Raw genomic sequence first — 21835 nt, forward strand, 5'->3', positions numbered from 1 at the left:
TGATCATTGACATCATCACCGCATCCAAATATCACAACATTCTTATTGCCAATGCACCTATCCACTTGAAAAATATTGAAGATTTTTGGGCAAATTCAAAAGTATTAATTCATGATAAAAAGCCCTATACCATTATTTCAACAGTCAATGGTGTTGCCGTTTAGATAACACTGGAGTTGATTTCAACAACTTTTGGTCTAAATGATGAGACAGGTAAGGAAACTTTTTCAAAAACTAATCTTCATCATGAATTCGTAGAGAGAGGGTACGATGGACAGATGGCAGGGGCAACAATTTACAAACCTAGTTTTCCACCTGCCATAAAAATTTTCTTCTGTACCCTCCTCATATGCTTATCACCAAAAACCACTGCATATAATGAAATTTCGTTGGAAATGCAGTATTTAGGATATGCCATTTTAACAAATGCAAATTTTAAGCTATCAAAAACTTTGTTTCTTGACATGGTTGCCAATGTCAATGCCAAGAAAGATGGCAAACCTAAAGCCTTTCTTTTATACCCAAGACTAATAAGCTGTCTTTTACAAAGGATCTTGGCACCAGAAGTTTTTGAAAATGGTGAGGCATTTCAAATTAAAAGTCTATCAAATGAAACTTCCACCCGCATGAGGGAAAGTGTGGGTAAAAAAAAGTTTTAGAAAAACCAGCAACATATGTTACAACATCTGTTGTAAAGCCCATTGCCGCTGGTGACAACAGTACCCAACCCAGGACTGTGGAACACACACCAACCATTTCCAAAAGGACCACATCAATTCGCAAACCCAAAACCAAAAGGAAAACACCAAAAAAGTGACCCTGGAAGATGAGGTGCCAGAAGAGCTTACTATATTACCAAAGCAACAAACATCTATTGTTACTTCCTCACAACAGATGCAAACACCTCCACTTATCTAAACTCCTCACATATCGTCACAAAAGGATAGTGTTGTAAGCTTAGGGGGACCATATCAAGGGGAAATGACTCAATTGAGCATCTCTTATCAAGCCCCTCTCCCAGGGTTGCCTCTCTTTACACTCCACCTACCACACCTATGTTATCCACCATCAAACCATTGCTTGATGCACTTGATAACCCTGGCTTGCGCAAACCTAGTTCCTCTCAACAACAAGTTATTGAGAGTATACCTCAGCAAGTGACTAGGGCAAGTCCAAGACTCAGCATTAGCCTACAAGCGGAGGAGGTTACACCTCTTGTGTCTCAAAAGACACGAGAAGGTATTTCAAGTGGGGCAGCTACTACAACTGTAGAGACAACTATCTCACAGTTGGATAGTGGTTACATCACTAAGACCCCCTTGAAGGCAACAATTGTTGAGTCTACAATTGTACACTAAAAAACAGTTGGAAGCCCCAAGTCCCGAGACAAAGGGGCATCTAGTTCAAACCAGATACAACCACTTCTGGTGGAAATTCAGATGATCCTATTCGCTTAGGTGATGAATTAAGATACAAAGAATTAACTGCTAGAGTATCCAATTTAGAATCTTTAGTGGCTGAGATAAAGGAGGTGATGAAGATTTTGGTACAAAACTCTACTCCTCCATCAAATGCAGATCTTGCAGAGAAAGTTTGGTTTCATGCCCAATCTTATCTCCAACTACAAAAGCAGTCTGCAAATGCCACTCATAACATTCACATGGAATTAATCAGAAAAAAGGTTGATCAAAATTTTCAGATACACAAGCACAGATCCTGGCCATAAAAGATTATCTCCTTCAAGAAACAAGTGCTGCTCCAAATCCCAGTGATCCTGCAGATGATGCCAAAAAGGGGGAGACTAGTGAAAACCTAAGAAAGTTTCCACATGTAGATCCAGCCAAAAAGGCTAAGGTTGCTCAAACCACTGTTCCACCTACTCAACTCACTGTTTCATCCACTCAAACCACTTTTCCATCCCAAACAACTACACGTCAAACTCAAACATATGTTGGCATTTCAAAAAGGCCAACCTATGTTATATCTATAACAACTCTCACCACATTATTTCCACCTATCCCTCAAACCAGAAAAAGAAAAATGATAACTTCACCTATCAAAACACCTTCCACTAAGACCACAACATCTTCTATCTCAACATCCTCACCATCACCATCTTCATCTATACCATCTGCACACCTTCCTAGCCCAACCAGTGTTGAAGAATACTTAGAATTGAAGAAAATGAAAGGCCAAAAGAATGGTTTCAGAAAGAAATCAAGGGAAGGATGATAAGCAAATCCTGCAGATTCTGATAGAAGAATACAAAAAAGGTAGAAGCTTTAAGAGGCTATGCCAACATGATCTGTAGGAACCTATCCCATGATCCCATAACTGATGCAGATCTCAAAAAGCTGCTTAGAGAGGATTACCTTAATCACATCATGGTGACAAAACCATATGATGCTAGTAAGGAACAGTTTAATGGATGGCCAACTAAATCCTTGCGAGATGAAATAGTAAGGATTGAAAAGTTGAAGTTATTTCCCAAAATCAATCCTTCACCCCCAAATTAAAGAGATGGCAAAAAGTCAAATGATAAAAGGGCTTTGAAGATGAGGAGAATGAAGAAAGAACTTGCAGCTGTAAAAATAGTCACCATGAAAGCAATGGCTAAGTGGAATGAGTCAACAACCCTTGAAAACTATAAACAATTGGAAATTCAAAGAGAAAAGGATCCCTGATTACCAAAAAGGCGATAGTATGAGCGACTAGACTTTCCTATCAAGACTTTGGTCAGGCCTTCTAAGTTCTCATCAACAAGAAACATTTCAATAGCTGCAAGGGAATTTCTTAAAAGAAAATATGAATAGAAGAAGGACACCAGGAAAGAAGACCTAATTGACACAATCATGGTAAGACTAGTCTCTCCAAACTCATCAGCAATAACTTTGGTCCCGACAAATCCTCCTAGTAAAAAAAATTCTAAAATGGAAGTTAAACAGACACCCATGAATTGACTTTGCTCAGGGCTAGTGGGGAGGTGGAAAAGCTCAATGAAAAGTGCCTCTAGCCTAAAAATTGAAGATCTGCAAGACTAATAAGTCTACCATTGGAAAGAGACATAGAAGACACTGTTTCTCTTGACTTTGAATTACAATTCAAAGGTCAAATAAGAGAATAATTGATGAGAGAATAAAGGTTGATAAAGTAAACATCTGTTTTGGCATCATCTGTTCCAGGGATGAGAAAATAGAGGTTGATAAAATAAACATCTGTTTGGCATCATCTGTTCCAGGGGGAGATTGTTGAACCTATAAAAGAACAGATGATATCCAAAAGCCATGACATGACTCAAAGATCAAGAAATAAATAGTTAATGAAGCAATTCTCTCCCCAAAGATAGTAAATCTAGAACACCTAATCAGAACATCTGTTTAAGAACAAAGCAAACATCTTATCTACTTGGAATCGCTGTTCAAGAAGAAACAACATATGTTGAAAGCTAAAGACTGTTGAAGACCAAAGCACTAATGAAGTCAAAGGTCTAATGGAGAAGACCAAACATATGTATGGCCAAACAGATGTTTGGATAATTGCAACAATGGATGGCTAAGACAGTGGTTTCCCATTGTAACAATATTTATCCTGTAACAGTGTTTAGAATAGTTAGAACAGATAAAGGATTTGCACAGATGTTTGCAACATCTGTCGAATATTTTCTGTTAGAAATGTTAGATGTCACTATCGGGGTTATGTCAGTCTATCTTGAACAGAGCTTTAGTACTTAGTATAAATAGATCTCACCTGTTAGAGATCTATTTTATCACTTCACACGTATTCTTTTGCACGGATAGTTCTAGTGAATGATCGATTGAGGGGGAGATTGTAGAATCATTTTTGTAAAACTTTTGAATCAATTGAAAAACAGTTCCTGATAATATCTCTCTATTTGTGAATTGTATTGTGATAATGAATTTTTGTTTGCAAATATCAAACTCAGGCCCTAACAAATTTACACTAGAAAATACTATTCACTTTTCACTACTAACTATAATTGACTAGTAGATATCCCCGCGCAATGTGGTAGGAATTTGGTCGATGTCGGTTTGGTTAATTACGAAACCATTATGTACCTCTTTTAACAATGAAAAGATAAAACCTAAAAGTTACGATACGACCAAAACTATATAAAAAATATTGATATGTGTTTTATATCAGTCGATAACTATAATAGTGAATATTTTGTTTTGTCGTAATTAATGTAGTACCGATATTGTTGGGACAATATCAGTGTTTAGAAAAGTTACGATACTACTAACATCAATTTTTAATAATAATAATAATAATAATAATAATAATAATAATAATAATAATAAAAATCAAAAGTTTACATTGCCTTCAAAAGAAACTTGGATATATGATAACATGAATCGTAAATGAAAAAAAAATCTAAAACAAAACAAAACTAAAAAACATAGGATAGTTGGAAAAAAATCAATACATTTGAATAACAAATTGACGTGTAGCACACAGTACCACCTTAACTTGATGACATCATATACAACCATCAAATTCAAATTCTGAAGGAAACAACAACAAATAAAGAAAATAATCGGAAGACACTGGGACTCAAATTTTGAAGGAAACAACAAATAAAGAAAAGAATCGGAAGACACTTGGATGAATGAAGCTTGAGAATTGTAGCCAAGAGCGACCCAAATTGTTTATATCTAGCAAACAGTTAGTTCAATATTTATCTTTAACTTGGTGTTTTTGGTACGTTTAGACATGTTTTGGTTTATTTTGATGAACTTGCTTCTGTTCTTGATTATGATTTTTAGCTAGAAACCTTTAACTCTACCAAGGAAAGATGATTACATGTTAAAGATTGGATTTTTATTGGTTTTGATTAATGTTTATGTATAATTATTAAAGTAAAAAACTTGATTTATTTGATTTGGTGTATACGCGTATCTATTCTTGCTTGATTAAATGTTTATTACTTCACATGCTCCTTGTTGAATGTCATTCATTGATAGGTTCATGTCAGATCATCTACTTTGTGTTTTTTATTAGTTTATGGTTTGCTAGACGTAGTATCCATAAAAGTTATATTCGTGAATCAAGTAGGTCTAGGTGTTCAACTAAGCTTAAAATCCGTGCGGTGCGAGATTGTCGGTAGGTCTAGGTTGTTAGATTGCTACGGTTAGGTATTTTGTGAGAAGACCGCTTTAGTTTCCCTTTCAATTCTTGCTTAACGAGTCGAATCAGGTTATCATAGTTACCTTAGACTTTTATAATATGAGGGCAATTGTCAATTTAAGGTATTTTATTAATATAATTGGAAAGCAGTTAGGAATTCCATGATAACCGGTAATATAACAGCTTGCTATGTTTCCATAGGTGTCTTCTCGAGAAGGGTCGGGGGTCCTGTTCGGTTATCCAATAAGTTTAGTATTTCAAGATCCCTGTTCTATAACATTGTCATAACAATAGAAAACCAATCCATTTCGTGTAGGATTCCAACCTAGGTGGGGTATTTCCATTATCTGAATACGTCTCCAGTCTCAGGTCGTGTCTCCGCCAGTTTTAGTTAATTTAGTTAATTTTAATAAATTGCGTTACGTTATTAGAAAATCCCCCTCAAAACATAAAAACAATTAACTCGAGTTACTCTAGTAATTTAGTCAAGTCTAGTAAACGTAATTAGAGAGTCTCTTGGGTTTGATACTCAGGCTTATTTAGGTTATACTGCATTGACTAGTATACTTGCCGGTTGTGTGGTCTAGGTTTTAGAGAATATTTTTTAAAAATTTAAAACTTAGAGTGTTTAGAATTAGGTTAAAATTTAGCTAGTTTAATTTATACCTTTTGAGAACATCAACTGTCACACTAGTTTTGAACTTTTTAATGTGATATTGTTATTTGTGCCTACTTTAAAATATATACTTGGTGTTAAAGTTATAATTTTCATTGTTCTTACATATTTTAAATGAATTTGAATCAAACCGAATTTATTTGAATTTATCTGAACTCAATTCAAATTTTTAATCAAATATGAATCAAATTCGAATCTAGTTTTTTATTCGAATACTGATTCAAATCGAATTAGAAGTTTTTCATCGAATTCAAATCAAATACAGATTTCAACAAAAATAATTTTTTTCCTGAAAAATTCAATTCAAATAATTTGAAAATTCGTTATTCGATGAACAACCCCTACCATGTTATTAGCGTGTTCCTTATCCAACAGCCACACAAAACCAAGAAATTTGGGCGATTGTTATGTCATTTCATGTTTCTATAACGTTTTATTTATTTATTTCATTTGACACTTGTCTTTTCATGATGTATGTAGCACAGTTTCTCCACACAAGCGAAGGTGCTAAACTGGTTATGTTTGTCACACCCTCAAATTCCACTGTGGGGTTTTATCGCGATGCGCATGACAAACCAGGATCCACATAGACATTAGTTACACCAAATGAATTTAAATGCTAGAATTCATTTATTCAATTTTTAAATAATAAAAATAAAGTTTAACCATGAGTTATCAAAGTAAATGCGGAAGTGGAAGTTAAGTAAAAGTAATATGTCTTGTGCAAAACACGTAACCAAAAACTCATGTGAAATTTAGAAAAGCATAGAAATGAAAATGTCTAAAACTTTTATTCATGAGACTCCAATGCATATCCTAAGCGTGCTGTATCTAGCGTCCTGCAAAAGCATACTTAAGTGTATCAACATAAATTTGGCGATTTCGCAAGTTTAGTTCAACAAGAGTAAATCAAAATATAAAAGTTATAAGGACATGTTGGGGGTAGCTTACCCATGGTTAAGCAACTAAACGTGAAGTACCAAAAACTGACTAAGTAAATTTATGCCCCGCATCAATGTCTATCAGCATTGATACGAAGTTAGAGTCAAAATTCTACTCCCGGCTCCTAGCACGGTGTGAGGTTTGTCAAACCAAATAGCGCTATCAAGTAATATCTCGTTTGCCACCCTGGTATAAATGTAGGGACTTTCAAGATAGAGGTCGTTTAGTCCACTATAGACATGAAATTAAACTAAGGTATTCAAAGTAAAAGTATTCCTCCTAGGAATATAAGTAGTCCCAAACCAGGGATGTATGCTTTTAGAAAAGTAGTGAACTCACAATTTGCAAAGAAAATCCGAGTATGCAAAAGCCAAAGAGTTGGTGTATGGTTAACCACTACCTATCACATGTAGTGTCTATAAGTGTATGTTCGCGTTAGTTCACAAAACCCAAGTAATCCAAACAACCTCGTTATTTTAATGTTTTAGAAAAGCCTATAAATAATCCTAATCATACCCAGACTTATCCCAGACGAATTTTAGAGGTTCCAGGGGTGATTTTGAGTGGAAAGAAGGTGTTGGGATCAATTTTGACATTGTGGATTCGTGATTTTCACTCTAGAAAAGAGTTAGTTTGATATTTATCTTTAACTTGGTGTTTTTGGTACGTTTAGACATGTTTTGCTTTATTTTATGAACTTGCTACTTTTCTTGATTATGATTCTTGGCTAGAAACCTTAAACTCTACCTAGGAAAGATGATTACATGTTAAAGATTGGATTTTTATTGGTTTTGAATGTTTATGGATAATTATTAAAGTATAAAACTTGATTTATTTGATTCGGTGTATTCGCGTATATATTCTTGCTTGATTAAATGTTTATTACTTCACATGTTCCTTGTTGAAAGTCTAGGTTTATGTTAGATCATCTACTTTGTGTTTTTTTATTAGTTTATGGTTTGCTAGACGCAGTATCCATAGAAGTTATATTCGTGAGTCAAGTAGGTATAGGTGTTCAACTAATCTTAATATCCGTGAGGTGCGAGATTATCAATAGGTGTAGATTGTTAGATTGCTAGGGTTAGGTACTTTGTCAGAATACCGCTTTAGTTTCCCTTTCAATTCTTGCTTACCGAGTCGAATCAAGTTATCATAGTTACCTTAAACTTTTATACCATAAGGGTAATTGTCAATTGCAGTGACGCGTTTAAAAAATTGGGTAAATTTAAGAAAAGTTTCAAATTTGAATTTCAGTGGGTATACCAAAGTAAAATTGGTGAAATCATCAATGAGGATCATATAATAGTTGGAACCATGTTTGCTCAATAATGGGGACGTCCATAAGTCACAATGAATGATATCAAACAGTGAAACCGTATAAGAAGTAGATAACGAGAACGATAAACGTTTATTCCTATAAATCTAACATGAATGGCAAACAAAGGAAGTACTTAATTTAGTGCAAGAAATAAAATGTTTTGAACTAAGAAAATCCATGAGGTGAGATCCTGGATGTCCTTAGCGATGATCCACGATGTTGATGACGATGTGTGAAAAGCGAAAGCAGTACCAGAGGCGGGAGCGGTAAGTGCGTATAAGGGATCTGAACTATTATGTCGACTCAGGAGCTTCCTAGTATTCAGGTCCTTCACAGAAAATATAAAAAAGGTCAAAATCCACAAATACATAGTTATCAACGGTGATTTTACACATGTTAACCAGATTTTCGATGACATATAGTCTATGGAGAATGTGTTTAAGTTGGATAGGTTTATTGGTATTTGATAAGGTGGTATGACCCGATCCATGAACCGGTATTCGATTGACATTTCCATCTAAAATAGATGTAATAGAAGTCTTACACGAGGTAGTGATCATACCTGATTCGGATGCAAGATGTGATGTTTCGCCAGTATCCATGGTACATGACTTGAATATGTTTTCATTGTCATGGTAGAGAAGGCAGCTTCAAGTTTTGTAGACTCCAGAGGATTAACTTATGTGAAGTGGGCCTATTGGGCTGCATCACAAGGTTTAGTAAAGTTTGGGCCAAAAGATCCTGGTGTTGGAGGAGCCCATGGAGAAGCCCAGTGATATACCATCAATTATACATATTTTAGTACATGGTTATCCCCTAATTCTTTGTACTTTTATGACTTTATAGTTGAAAATACTGTCTAAATCGCTCCTATTTGAGAAATGCAGGGTTCTAAGGTCTCGGGCTGAGAAGAAGTGAAAAATGAGCATAAAGAAGGCAAAAGTCCAGGATTCCAAGGAAATCAGCAAGTTCCCAGATAGACACGGTCGTGCCAGGCTATGGGCATGGTCGTGCACAACACCTAGGAGCACAAAGTCAACAATTCAACCAATAATGGTCAACAAAAGTCTACGATATGAAGAGGCATTACATTTCAAACTTAACTTTAAAAAAGAAATATAAACTAAACGGACTCTGACTAAGACGTAGACATTAGATATTATGTATTAACACTCTTTAATCTTCACATTTCTCAACATTAGACAGGTTCATACAAGTTCCAAATCAGTGAGTTTAAGTTTGTTTATGCAACTTTCTTCTTTTTTCTTGCTTCTCCTTCCTTGGATAACCTCTAGGAGTGTTAGCACATGTTTACCAAGGTAAAAAAAGATGGTACATTACCATTTTGAGGTCCAAAGTTTGGATTTTTCTTGATTTTTGTTAAGAACTTTTAAACATGTTCATCTTTCCATAACTTTGGAACATCTTCAATTTGCCAACAAATCCCTATGTTGGATAGGTTTGGATTGAAGTTTTGTTTCATAAATATTGAGATAATATGTTTACATTTCATACAACCTAAGTCACCAAGTAGCTTCCAAGCAAATAAAGTGAACAAACTACAACAAGTCTCCAACCATAACCATGTTAGAAGCACTTGTCTAGTTAAACGCACTTGGTTACTTGGTGAATTGGATGATTTGATTATGTTCTTCATACTTGTATTCATAACCATCCGAATCATCCATGTGATGATTTTGTGCATTGGTGAACTCTTGAGGTTAGTGGATTACCCTACCTTTAATGCTTGACAATATACTTAACAAACGCATGCCTATATATATGACTATATACATGACTAAATATACATCTAATATATATGATATAATTCTCCAAAACCTAACCATGATATTAACCAAACTCATGGTTGAATATTATGTGACAAGGTGGGAAATATCTTAGTTTAGATTCTTTGCTTTGGACTTCTAATGGGTGGCTTAGTACCCATGAAAAAAAAAAACAACTAAAATTAGTGTCCAAGTTTTTAAGCAAGATATTTTTTTATGTAATTTCATACTTATAAAATTCATTTACTTTCCAATCTCCAAATCATTAAACTTGTACACCTTTGTTTATCCTTTTTAGGGTAACTTTGGTGACTCCATCTCCTCCTAAAACCGTAGGCTCGTATATGTGGAAAATACCTACGAAAACCGTGAGTTTATACTTGACCCATTTTACGCTTTAACCACTATTTGGGTTGAAACATGTATCCGTATTAAATTCACAATCACACATACACTCAATCTTATGCAAGCACTCAATCCTTAAACATGCTTACTTGTTATGCTACTTGTTTATACATACTAGGACAATCTTATGCCATGCTATCTATCATTAAATTTAAAAATTCGCCCTTGACATGTATAGCGATATAGGAGTAGCACACCGCCCAGTTTGTTGGTCATTGTAAAGTATTCAATCTTAACGGTCTTATTCATTTAGGTGATAAGATTACGATAGTGGATACTTTGGTTTGATATGAAGCTATTGCATGCTAGTATGATTATGTGACTTAGTATACAATTAAGATATGGATTTGAGACTTTTCATACATATGCTATATAGAAAAACTAGTATGCTCACCGACATTATTTGTGTTGACGGATATTTTATACATGTTGCTGGAAATAATTGATGATGCAAAAAATCTACTTAGGGTGGATTTAGAAACTCACCAAACTTTATTTATGCATTTTTTTACATTTTAGTCTTGTAACTAAAAATTATTGTATTTTCTTTGAGACAATGTAATGGTTGAATTTGATGAAATGAAATTTGAATTTTAATCTATTGTCTCAAATTTAGTGTTATGTTGTCTTTGAACAATCTCTTTCATCCCGCCTCCATGTTTCTATTAGGATCTGAGTTTGATACTTGTGGTTTTTAAGCAAATATAAGAACAAACAACTTTATCAATTAGAAGACAAATAAATGCAAACACACAAGCAGGAAGATATATCAGCAATTGTTTTCTATTGAAATCAGTTGATTACAAATTACAATATGATGATTATACAATCTTCCCATCAGCCTGATCACTCACAGATCTGTTCGTACAAAAGAGAATATGTGTGAAATGATAAATAGATCTCTAACATGTGAGATCTATTTATACTCAGTAAAAAAGGTCTGTTTGAAATCAGCTGACGTCAACCTGTTACTGACATCGAAGATTCCTAACAAAATAGATTCCACAGATGTTAGCAAACATCTAACATTTGTGGGAATCCAACATCTAATCTAATATACTAAAACTCTGTTACAAACAAAATAATGTTACATAGATGAAACCTCTAATCTTCAAACCGTTATTACTTCATATCGAACATATGTTTGGCCTGAACAAATGTTTGGTCTTCTTGAATAGATCTTTGCTTCAACAACACCTTGGTCTTGATTAGTTCTTGGTTCTTTTTAAACAGTGGTTTCGAAGGCTAGAACAGATGTTAGCATATCTTCAATCAGATGTTCTGATTAGTGTTCAAGATTCACTATCTTTGGGAGGAGAATGCTTCATCTATTGTTTATTTCTTGATCAGATATGTCATATTTTGGCTTTTGAATATCATTTGTTCTTTTGTAGGCCCAACAATCTCCCCCCAGAACATATGATGCTAAAACAAATGTTTATTGGATCAACTTTTATTCCTCATCAACTTCACTCTGATTTGACCTTTGAATTGTAATTCAAAGTTCAGAGACAAAGTATCTTTTGGATCCTTTTCCAGTGGATGAAAAAAGTGGATGGAGTATCATACTAGGCTCTGGGTGCTTGTTTTAGTCCACAAAAAGCTTTGTTTAGCTTGTAGACATAATCAGGATGGAATGTGTCTTCAAATCCTAGTGGTCAACACACATAGACATCTTCTTGGATTTTTCCATAGAGAAAGACACACTTTGTATTCATCTGATACACCTTGATGTTGTGGTTGACAGTAAAGGCCAAGAAGAGTCTTATTGCCTCCAACCTTGCTACTGGAGTAAAGGTTTCATCATAGTTTATTCCTTCTTCTTGTTTGTAACCTTGAACCACAAGGCTGGCTTTGTTTTTGATATAATTGCCCCTTTCATCAGTTTTGTTTTGCAAGACCCATTTTGTACCAATTGGACTTGTATCCTTTGGTAATGGAACAAGTTCCCACACTTCTTGTTTTTAAATTGAAGGAGCTCTTCCTACATGGCTTCTACCCAAATGTTGTCTCTTAATGCCTCTTGGTATTTGACAAGTTGGGTTGGTGACAAAAAACCAGCAAAGAGGCAGACATTTAAGGTTTGGCTTCTTGTGAGCACTCCTGCATTAATGTCTCCTAATACTTGTTCTTGTGGATATGATCTGGGGAACAAATTGTTTCCAGTGTATGGAATGATGGAATTTTGTGGTGAGGGACATGATCAGAAATTTTCTGGTGAAACCTCTATTTGTATCATGGTCAATAGTGGTTTAAAAAGGGAGTGGTGGAATTGGCCCAAGGGGTGAAATGTTTGTGGAATCTAGATCTGTGGTTTGACCACATGTATGATCTAGGGATGAGCATTTGGTATCGGGTATATTCAGTACCGGTACCAGTACTCGATTTCCCATTTTTCGGTACCGGTACGGTACTTGTATTTACGAGTAAAACACCGATACCGGTAGAAATCGGTATATTTGGTACCGGTACCAATTGAAGAGATTACAACCCAAAAAATGAAATACAAAAAAATGGAAAAGAAAATAGCTGATTACTTTGCCTCTTTACAATTAAAGGTCCTAACATAAATTAAGAGGGATATAAACAAGGTTAGGAGAATCAGACAGGAAAATGGGCAACTGCTGGATGATTATATAGCCCAAACTCCCCTTACCGAGCAACGATACCATTATAGCATTTTTCTCTAGGAGAAACTACATACCAACAGAGCCACTCTGGATTCACTCCTCAAGTTGAGGTTAAAGTTCTTAAGAATCAGATTGACCTAACCAGGACTCTGGCTTACAGGTTTCATCGGTACTGAGGGATGCAATTGGGGGAGGGGGATTTTGTGGTTGTGTGGTTTTTTTGTTAGTTTTTGGTGGTGGCTATATAGAGATGGTGGTGTTGTTTTCGATATATTGTACGTGGTTTAGGGCTGGCAAGTTTACACGAATACACGAATACACGATACGAACCTACACGAAGTTAACAGGTATCGTGTACCAAACAGGTAGACGCGAGATTACTGTTAATTTTCGTGTATAAACAGGTTAAATACTTGTTTACCTGTTAATACACGTTAGTACATGATAAGAAATTAAATTAAATAAAACTCATCAGCCATGTGCATGTGAGTTCCTTAATTCCTTTCTATTTTCATTCCTTATTTAACTCAAAATAAAATTAAACCCTAAACTCTCTCTGTAACTCTCAGATAGCATGTCATGTTCGTATTTTTGTTCGTGTTAAAAGATATTAACAGGTAATTTTCGTGTATAACAATCGAACAATCGTGTTAACAGGTGTTAACAGGTATTAACAGGTAATTTTCGTGTATATCGTGTCGTGTTTGTGTTCGTGTTCGTGTTTGAAAAAAACGACATGATAAGTGTTATCGTGTCGTGTTCGTGTATGGGATTTCGTGTATGGTGTCTTATCGTGTCGTGTCTTATCGTGTACGGGTATACACGATATGCCAGCCCTAACGTGGTTTATTATTGGATACTTTGGTAACTTTATAGCATTTTGCATGTTATTGTTATACTTTATAATGTTACAACTTATAAGCCCTAAAATGTTAAAGCAACAAGCCCTAAAATGTTAAAGCAAGAAAATATAAATTGGTAGAAATTAAACAATAACTTTTTTTTACAAGCCCTAAAATATTATAAACATTATTATTACAAGTAACAACTATTACAAGCCCTAAAAACATTATAAAAAATAACCAGCTCATAAAGAGTCTAACCTTCAATTTTTTATTTTTTTTAAAATTCAAACATAGAGTGAATCCTTCACTTCGTGCAAGTTGATTCTTAAATTCATTTTTTTACAATCAACAAGCTAGAAATGATGTTATTAGGGTGAAGGGGGTGCTCACCTAATAGGTGAGTCCCCTCTCTTACGCCAAACCAATCCCCGTGTGCCACGTCAAGTCCCCTCTTAAACTTCCCTAACACCCCAATTTGATGGCGCCACTCCCCTCTTAGGTGAATTGGTTTTTTTTTTTTTTTTTTAAAAAAAAAAAAAGGAAAGCTGTGATTGGACCGCCCTTCTCTCTCTCCTCCCTCTCTCTTCGGTGAGCCGCCACCGGCCACTCTCCTCTCTCTACCTCACCGCATGATCGGCGGTGTTCTTGCCGAGCGGTAAAACCGGTCACCGAAGGGGTCCCCGAAGGGTGCCCCGTACACCCTTATTGTCGCACGACAAAGGATCTAACCACTTAAAATAGCGACATTTTGATTATCCATATTTCAAGTATGTAGAGTATATACATTAGCTCATGAAAAGGGGGTAGAAATTCCAACTTCAATTTCACTTACCTCAGATGCATAAGTGTAGAACTTCTGATCTAGATTTCTTGGGTCCGTGATGTTCTTATAATCGCTTGTTGACCAAAAGTGCAATAAACGTTGTCATGATAACCAGGAGATCAAGTGCTTCTACTACTGGCCGATGTGGACGATTCCATGGGGATCTTGACTTAGGGTTTTTATTTGCAACGATGAACAAGTGAACGAGAGTGATGGAGTGAGACGAGTGCGTTTTTAATCATTTAGAGAAACAATTAATTAATAGTAAAAATAATAATTTAGAGAAACGTTTAGTTTTAAAAAAATAGAAATTATTATTTACTTGTACAAATATGGGTTATGATGATAATGATAATTGATGGTGATAACACATGTGATGTAAGATGATGATAACCCATATGACATATGATAATGACGGTGATAAGATGAGGATGATGTTGGTCAATGATGATGATGATCATCATATGATGATAACTTAGACGATGGCGATGAAACCAATATGATGATGATGATAACCTAATCAAATCAAATGATGATGATAACCAATACCATGGTGTGATGAAGATCATAACCAAATATGATGATGACCCATGATAATGATACCCATATGTTGGTTTGATGATGAGAACGATGATCATATTTATGATGATAATGGTGATAATCCCATGTTGATCATCATCATAAACCATATGATGGTGTGACGATGATGACATATATAATGTAGCTTTGATACCATATATGTTTTTGCTTCGATTACTTTTACATCATTACTAACAACATGGTTTAATTTTCTTTTACGTAGAGACATAGATAAAAGGAGGCATGTCGGAACGATATACTTTGGGTTTTATAAAATATAATTATTTTAAAAGTTATATTTAAAAACAATACATGCTCAAATTAGTTATAATAATAAAACAACATAAAATTTAAAAGAAGATAAAAAAAAGTTTATAATACTAACTCTCTAAATTTGTGGCCTAGTGGTAGGGTGACTTGGGTTCTCCAATGGAGACTCAAGTTTAATCCTCACTTGTGTCACTTTGGTGGATAAGACAATGACAGATAGAGCCTAGCTTCTTGCAGAGGTGTCAGGCTCTATCCTGAGCCCACCCAGGTTTTCGTCCCACCGTGTGTTACGCCAGAGAGTTCTGCTCTTGTGGTGGCACAACGACTGTCAAGTGGTAGCCGACGGTATAGTTTCCCGGGGGAAAGCCTAAGCCAAACTCTGAAGCTAGCGTGGGCCCAGTTAAGACAACATAGTCTGGCCAAAGTGGGAAAACAAGGCTCTCCAATTTGAAAAGTGCGATTGTCTAATACAAGAAAGTCATCGTTTAAAAAAAAAAAAAACTATCTACATTCCACATTTTTACTATTAATAAAATACGTATTCAAACCCGTTTATATTAAATACATAAAAATATCATTAAACATTGAAAATTATTTCATACGTGAGACTAGCTCACTTGGTAGAGTCATATGTTTCTTAGAGGTGAGGTCTTAGTTTCAAACTTAAGCATGAGCGATTAATTTAGAATTTATTGGAATAGTAGAATAGAGTAAACGTTGCCATTAAAAAAATCATAATTTTATTTTTACTATATTAATGAACTCACCTTATGAATATTAAGAAGTGTTCTGGTTCGATTTGAAACACTAAGAGCATTCACATCTATACTACCATATTTTCATCCTAAATTACATTAAAAAACACTACACTTTCTCTCCCTTTTCAATTAAATAATATTTTTATACCTTTATCATTACATTTTCTCTCTTCTTCAATCACAATCACTTTCAAAATATATTAAAAAATTATAGAGGTGAAAAGTGTCCCTCAAATATAACAATAATATTTTATCTCTGCTTCACTTACAATCACTTTTTATACTCTTTATATTATAAAAACTCTACACACAGAATTTAATGGAATGAATATAAATGCTCTAACACCACCCAAAGTGTTCATTAGTTTGTTTCTGCAGTCGATTATTTAAATAGTTTTTGGCTGGCCGTATTAATACCAGACCTTAAAATTTTGTTGTGCTATATTTAGTTACTTTTATCGTTATTTTATATATAACAAATTTTTTATACAAATATAGGATAAAGATCAAATATAAATTAATTAAACGTACAAAACATACGAACTGAAGGAAAAGATAAAAAAGTACGGTGTCATTTTTGTAATTATAAGTAACTATCAAAGTTACTCTCGTAGAGTAATTTTGATCTTTTGTAGAGTAATTTTGTAAAATGATCCTGTAGAGTAATTTTGATCTTGTAGAGTAATTTTGTTAGCATTTAGTTATGGAGTTTAGCTTTATGTTTTCGTTTTTAGCTTTTAGTTTGAGTGGGGGGGGGGGGTAGGTTTTTTTTTAGGTTTTTGGGGGTGGGGGTGGGGGTGGAGGGGGGGTTAGGTTTTTTTTAGGTTTTGGGGGTTGGGGGGGGGGTTAGGTGTAATTTTAATAATTACCCTAGAAGACCAAAATTAATCTATATGAACATTTTATAAAATTACTCTACAAAAGATCAGAATTACTCTACAGTATCATTTGTAGAGTAATTTTGATAATTACCCTACCAGAACAAAATTACTCTACAAAACCATTTTACAAAATTATTCTACAAAAGATCAAAATTACTCTATAGGTACATTTATAGAGTAACTTTGATAGTTACTGATAATTACAAAAATATCACCGTCTACTTTTTTCTTTTTATGCAATTCGTATGTTTTGTACGTAAAAAAAAAGTTTATTTGTACAATAAATTTCTCCTATAAATATAATATTTAATATATTAAATAAAATTATCTAAATAATACATTTGTTTAGTCTCGCAAACTTGTTTGAGCTTGCTTTAAGGTTGAACTCCTTTATCAAATTAGCATAAGTACTTCTATTCAAACTTCTAACGAGTGTTCTGTGAGAATGAGTTTACTTGTTTACAATTTACGATTGTAGCTGTAACCGTAACATGAACAGTAAACTGCCATTTTGGTCCATGTGGTTTGGGCACTTTTGCCATTTTAGTCCAAATCTCAAACTTTTTACATCTAGGTCCCTGTGGTTTGCATTTTGTTGCCATTTTAGTCCAAAATCCAAAAACCCCATTTTTTAACTGTTGAAAGCTGCCTATTTTGTCCTGTAGTGCAGGGGCATTTTGTTCAAATAAAAAAAACCTAAAAAGTACATAAATCTCTATAAAGTCTTGCACACTCTCTCTCTCTCTCTAAACAAAATCTGACTCTCTCTCTTCTCTCTCTCAATAACACTGCTCGATCCAGGAAATCCAACACCACAACTTTTGTTTTTGATTCAGATCGATATTCATTCGATGAACAACAACAACAAAACATCGACGAAGAAAGTGGTACTTCTCTCTCTAGGTTTTGACATTTTTGAGAGGTTTCTCTCTCTAGATTGGGGGTTTTGAGTACGCGGAACAACCGTCGCCGCCTGAGGCGGCGCTGCCTTTGTCTTCGCCGGAACTGAATGAGAGAGAGAGAACAGGGGGTGCCAGAGCTGATATCGAGAGTGACAGATCAAGGGGGTCTGTGGGTGTTTAGGGGTTTGAGGAGGTGACAGATCAAGGGGGTCTGGTGGTGGTTATAGCTTCTATGGCGGTGGTGGTGGTGGTGATGGTGATCAAAGTCATCGCTTCTATGGCGGTGGTGGTGATGGTGGTGGTTATTGTTGTCGTTGTTGTTCTGGCAGTGGCATTATTATTTATTTTGTTTCAAGGCTATGATGATCAGAGTAGTATCCTGAGCAAAATTAAAGGGACATTGAAGATCCGACCCGCATCTTGACGGGGCAAAATCCAGATGACATAGTGAAGAAGAATTTGACATTCTCTCACCAAGCAACTGTGTATTCTGCAGCCATGGCGTAACTCGTTTCTTCTTTGTCCCCATCCCCCAATTACAGATCTGAGCCAGTCTCCTTGCATTTAATTTATTTTCTCTTAAAAATGTGATTTTTTTTTAAATCCAGACTCTTTACACTTTTGTGTTTGTTTATTTTGTTAAATTCATTATCAAGAGTGAGTTGAAGATGATGATGATCATGGGGTTTTTATATTTAGGGGTTTTTATATTTGGTGGTGCTATAGAGAGAGAGAGAAGAGAGAGAGAGAGAGAGGGAGGAGGTGGCGGTGGTGGTGCTATATAGAGAGAGAGAAACGGGAGATCTGGGATTAATTTCTCCGTCCAAGATGATGTTTGATCTGGGTTTTATTGCAAAAAAATGATGTTTGTACTGGGTTTTGATGATGATGATGATGTTTGATCTGGGTTTTATTGCAAAAAAAAATGAAATTTAAAAAATGACCAAAATGCCCATGTACTACAGAATAAAATAGGCAGCTTTCAACAATTAAAAAAGGGGGGTTTTGGATTTTGGACTAAAATGGCAACAAAATGCAAACCACAGGGACCCAGATGTAAAAAGTTTGAGATTTGGACTAAAATGGCAAAAGTGCCCAAACCACAGGGACCAAAATGGCAGTTTACTCTAAATATATTAAGTCACCTATCAAGGATATTCATTTAAACTACACGGTATGAAGGGGTTTGATGGGAGAGCATGGAGCAACACGTGGCGAGAAAGTGGCGTGTAAGAGAATAAAAAAATTAAAAATTAATAAATATCAAACAATCAAAACAAACATAAACTGCACCAACTAATCAAATGCCTCCACCTCACCCACACATTTGTCCCCATGCCAGTGAAAATTCTCAAGCCCCACCAAACGCCGCGTCGCCGCCCTCCATGCCATACGCCAGGTAGTGTTCCTGGCGTGAAAGGGCTTTCACGCCCTTTTTCCACGCCCACACGGTATGATGTTAACATCACCGCCTATGTCATAACTAGTTTAACACAATTTGTCATTTTTCTATTATTGATTCCACTTCTCTCTATTTATTTATACCACCAAGATACATTTAGGGTGTTACAAGAGATTAAACTCTTGAGAGTGGCAAACTAAAAAAATCAACCAATGAGAGTGTGCCACGTCAATCAGTGAAAAGCGTTGGCAATGGTTTAAACATTTGGTGAAGTGGTAAACTTAAAAAAAGGAAAAAATGTATGATTGGTTGAGATTGGAATGGACCCCAACCCACACTACCCTCTTTCTCTCCTTCCTCTCTTCCCCACGTCAGCATGCACTCACCGAATGAGAGTGTGCTTGATCGGTAAACTTGGATAGCATTGGTTTGCCACACTTTACCACTTCGGTAAAGTGGCTTTACCGAATGCCACCCCTAACGCCCTTATGGCATAACACCAACCATTTATCTCCTCTTTCAAAAGCTTCTACAATGGCAAAATCACACGAATATGAACATCCCATCAAGGCCTATGGTTATGCTTCTCGAGACACTTCCCGTGTTCTCTCCTCTCACTTTCTCTAGAAGGTAATGCACACTGTTCATTCATAAATAACAAGTTCATTGTACTAGTTAGTGTAATTTTGATAATTACCCTACAAGACCATTTTAAGACTAGTCGGATGGTGTTCCTGGCATGAAAGGGCTTTTACGCCCTTTTTCCACGCCCCACCGTATGGTCTTAACGCCACTTCCTATATCATAACTAACTAGTACTTAGACCCGCGCGCGTTGCCGCACGGGTATATTGCAAACATTGAATGAATTAGTCCAAACGTTATGTTATGTGTTAACCATATGAGAATGTGCGTTTTGACGTATCTAGTTTCACGCAATAGCATTACAGTTGGATCAAAATGTAAAGTAATTGAATTTATATTGTACAATCATAGCGCCTTTATATGTACGACCTGACTCATACATAAGAAATGTAAAATAATTGAATTCATATTGTACAATCATAGCGCCTTTATATGTACGACCTGACTCATACATAAGAAACATACAAAAAAACATAATCAAGGGTTGAAATTTTACCCCAAGCTCGTTGCGCCGGTTACCTATGATAAGCTTTGTATATAAATTATAATAATTAAAAGGAAAGTTTTGGCAAAATATAACTATGTAACATTGAACAAAAAGAACCAAAGTATAACTATGTGACATCGAATGAAAAGGAACAAATGTAGAAATTTGGGCCTAACCCAAAAAATAGGTAGCTAATGAAAAAGGAACATATGATATAAGCAAATGAACCGGGTGTAGTAGAAATCTAACTCGAGCAGCGTGTAGATCAGATGCAGGGCGGACCACCAAGCCAGACCTCAATACTTGTGAAAGTTTTAGATAACCTTCTCTATATCTATACTATATAATAAAAGAAACCATTTTGGGGACACTTGTCATTATATTATGCCATGTTTTATAGATAAGTATTATTTTAGTTTAATCTTTTCTAATTAATTATAGATAATTTTCCTACTAAATATTTTTTAGTTTAATTTTTTATGGATAATTATTATTTAGTTTAATCTCCTTCTCATTTATAATATTATTTATTTAACTAATAGAGTAAATTACGATTTTGGCCTCTGTGGTTATAGCACTTTTACTTTTTTAGCCTAAAAAGAATTTTTAACATCCGAGCCCTAACGTATTTTTTTCTAATCTTTTTAGCCCCTAACGTCTTTTTTCTAACCCTTTTAGCTCATAACATTTAATGGATGGGGTTAGTGTTAGGGGCTAAAAGGGTTAGAAAAAAAGACGTTGGGGGCTCAAATGTTAAGAAATTACGGATAAAGTTCCATAAATTATCTTATTATTTATTTATATTAATTACTAGGTTAGAATTTATATCTTAATAATTAAAACAAATATCGAGCATTTTCATAACGAGGGTGGAGGGAACGATTTTCTTCTTTATATTAATTACTAGATTAGAAATTATATCTTAATAATTGAAACAAATATCGAGCATTTTCATAACGAGGGGGGAGGGAACGATTTTCTTGCTTAACAAATATTTTATTTATTTAATATATTTAAAATACAAGAAGAATAGCAACTACATTTATCATACTAATAAATTTATCCAAAAACAACCATCTTTTTAAGATGCAACTCAAGTCTACATGTTTAAATTTCAAAGTTATATAACTTAATAATTACCAATAATTTATACTTATCTAATTAATTTAAATATTATTTTGTAGCTATAAGTTTATCTAATTGGCTAATTGTTATATGCCTAATCTAAACATTTCAACAACATTTTTAGAACTAATAAATTAAGACCACTGTTATTTAAATAACTTGGGTTCACGTTGTGAGAAAGTCGATGATACAGTTTGTCTTCTAATCGATGGTTCA

Source organism: Helianthus annuus, chromosome 7, assembly GCF_002127325.2.
Source record: "Helianthus annuus cultivar XRQ/B chromosome 7, HanXRQr2.0-SUNRISE, whole genome shotgun sequence".
NCBI classification, from domain to species: Eukaryota; Viridiplantae; Streptophyta; class Magnoliopsida; order Asterales; family Asteraceae; genus Helianthus; species Helianthus annuus.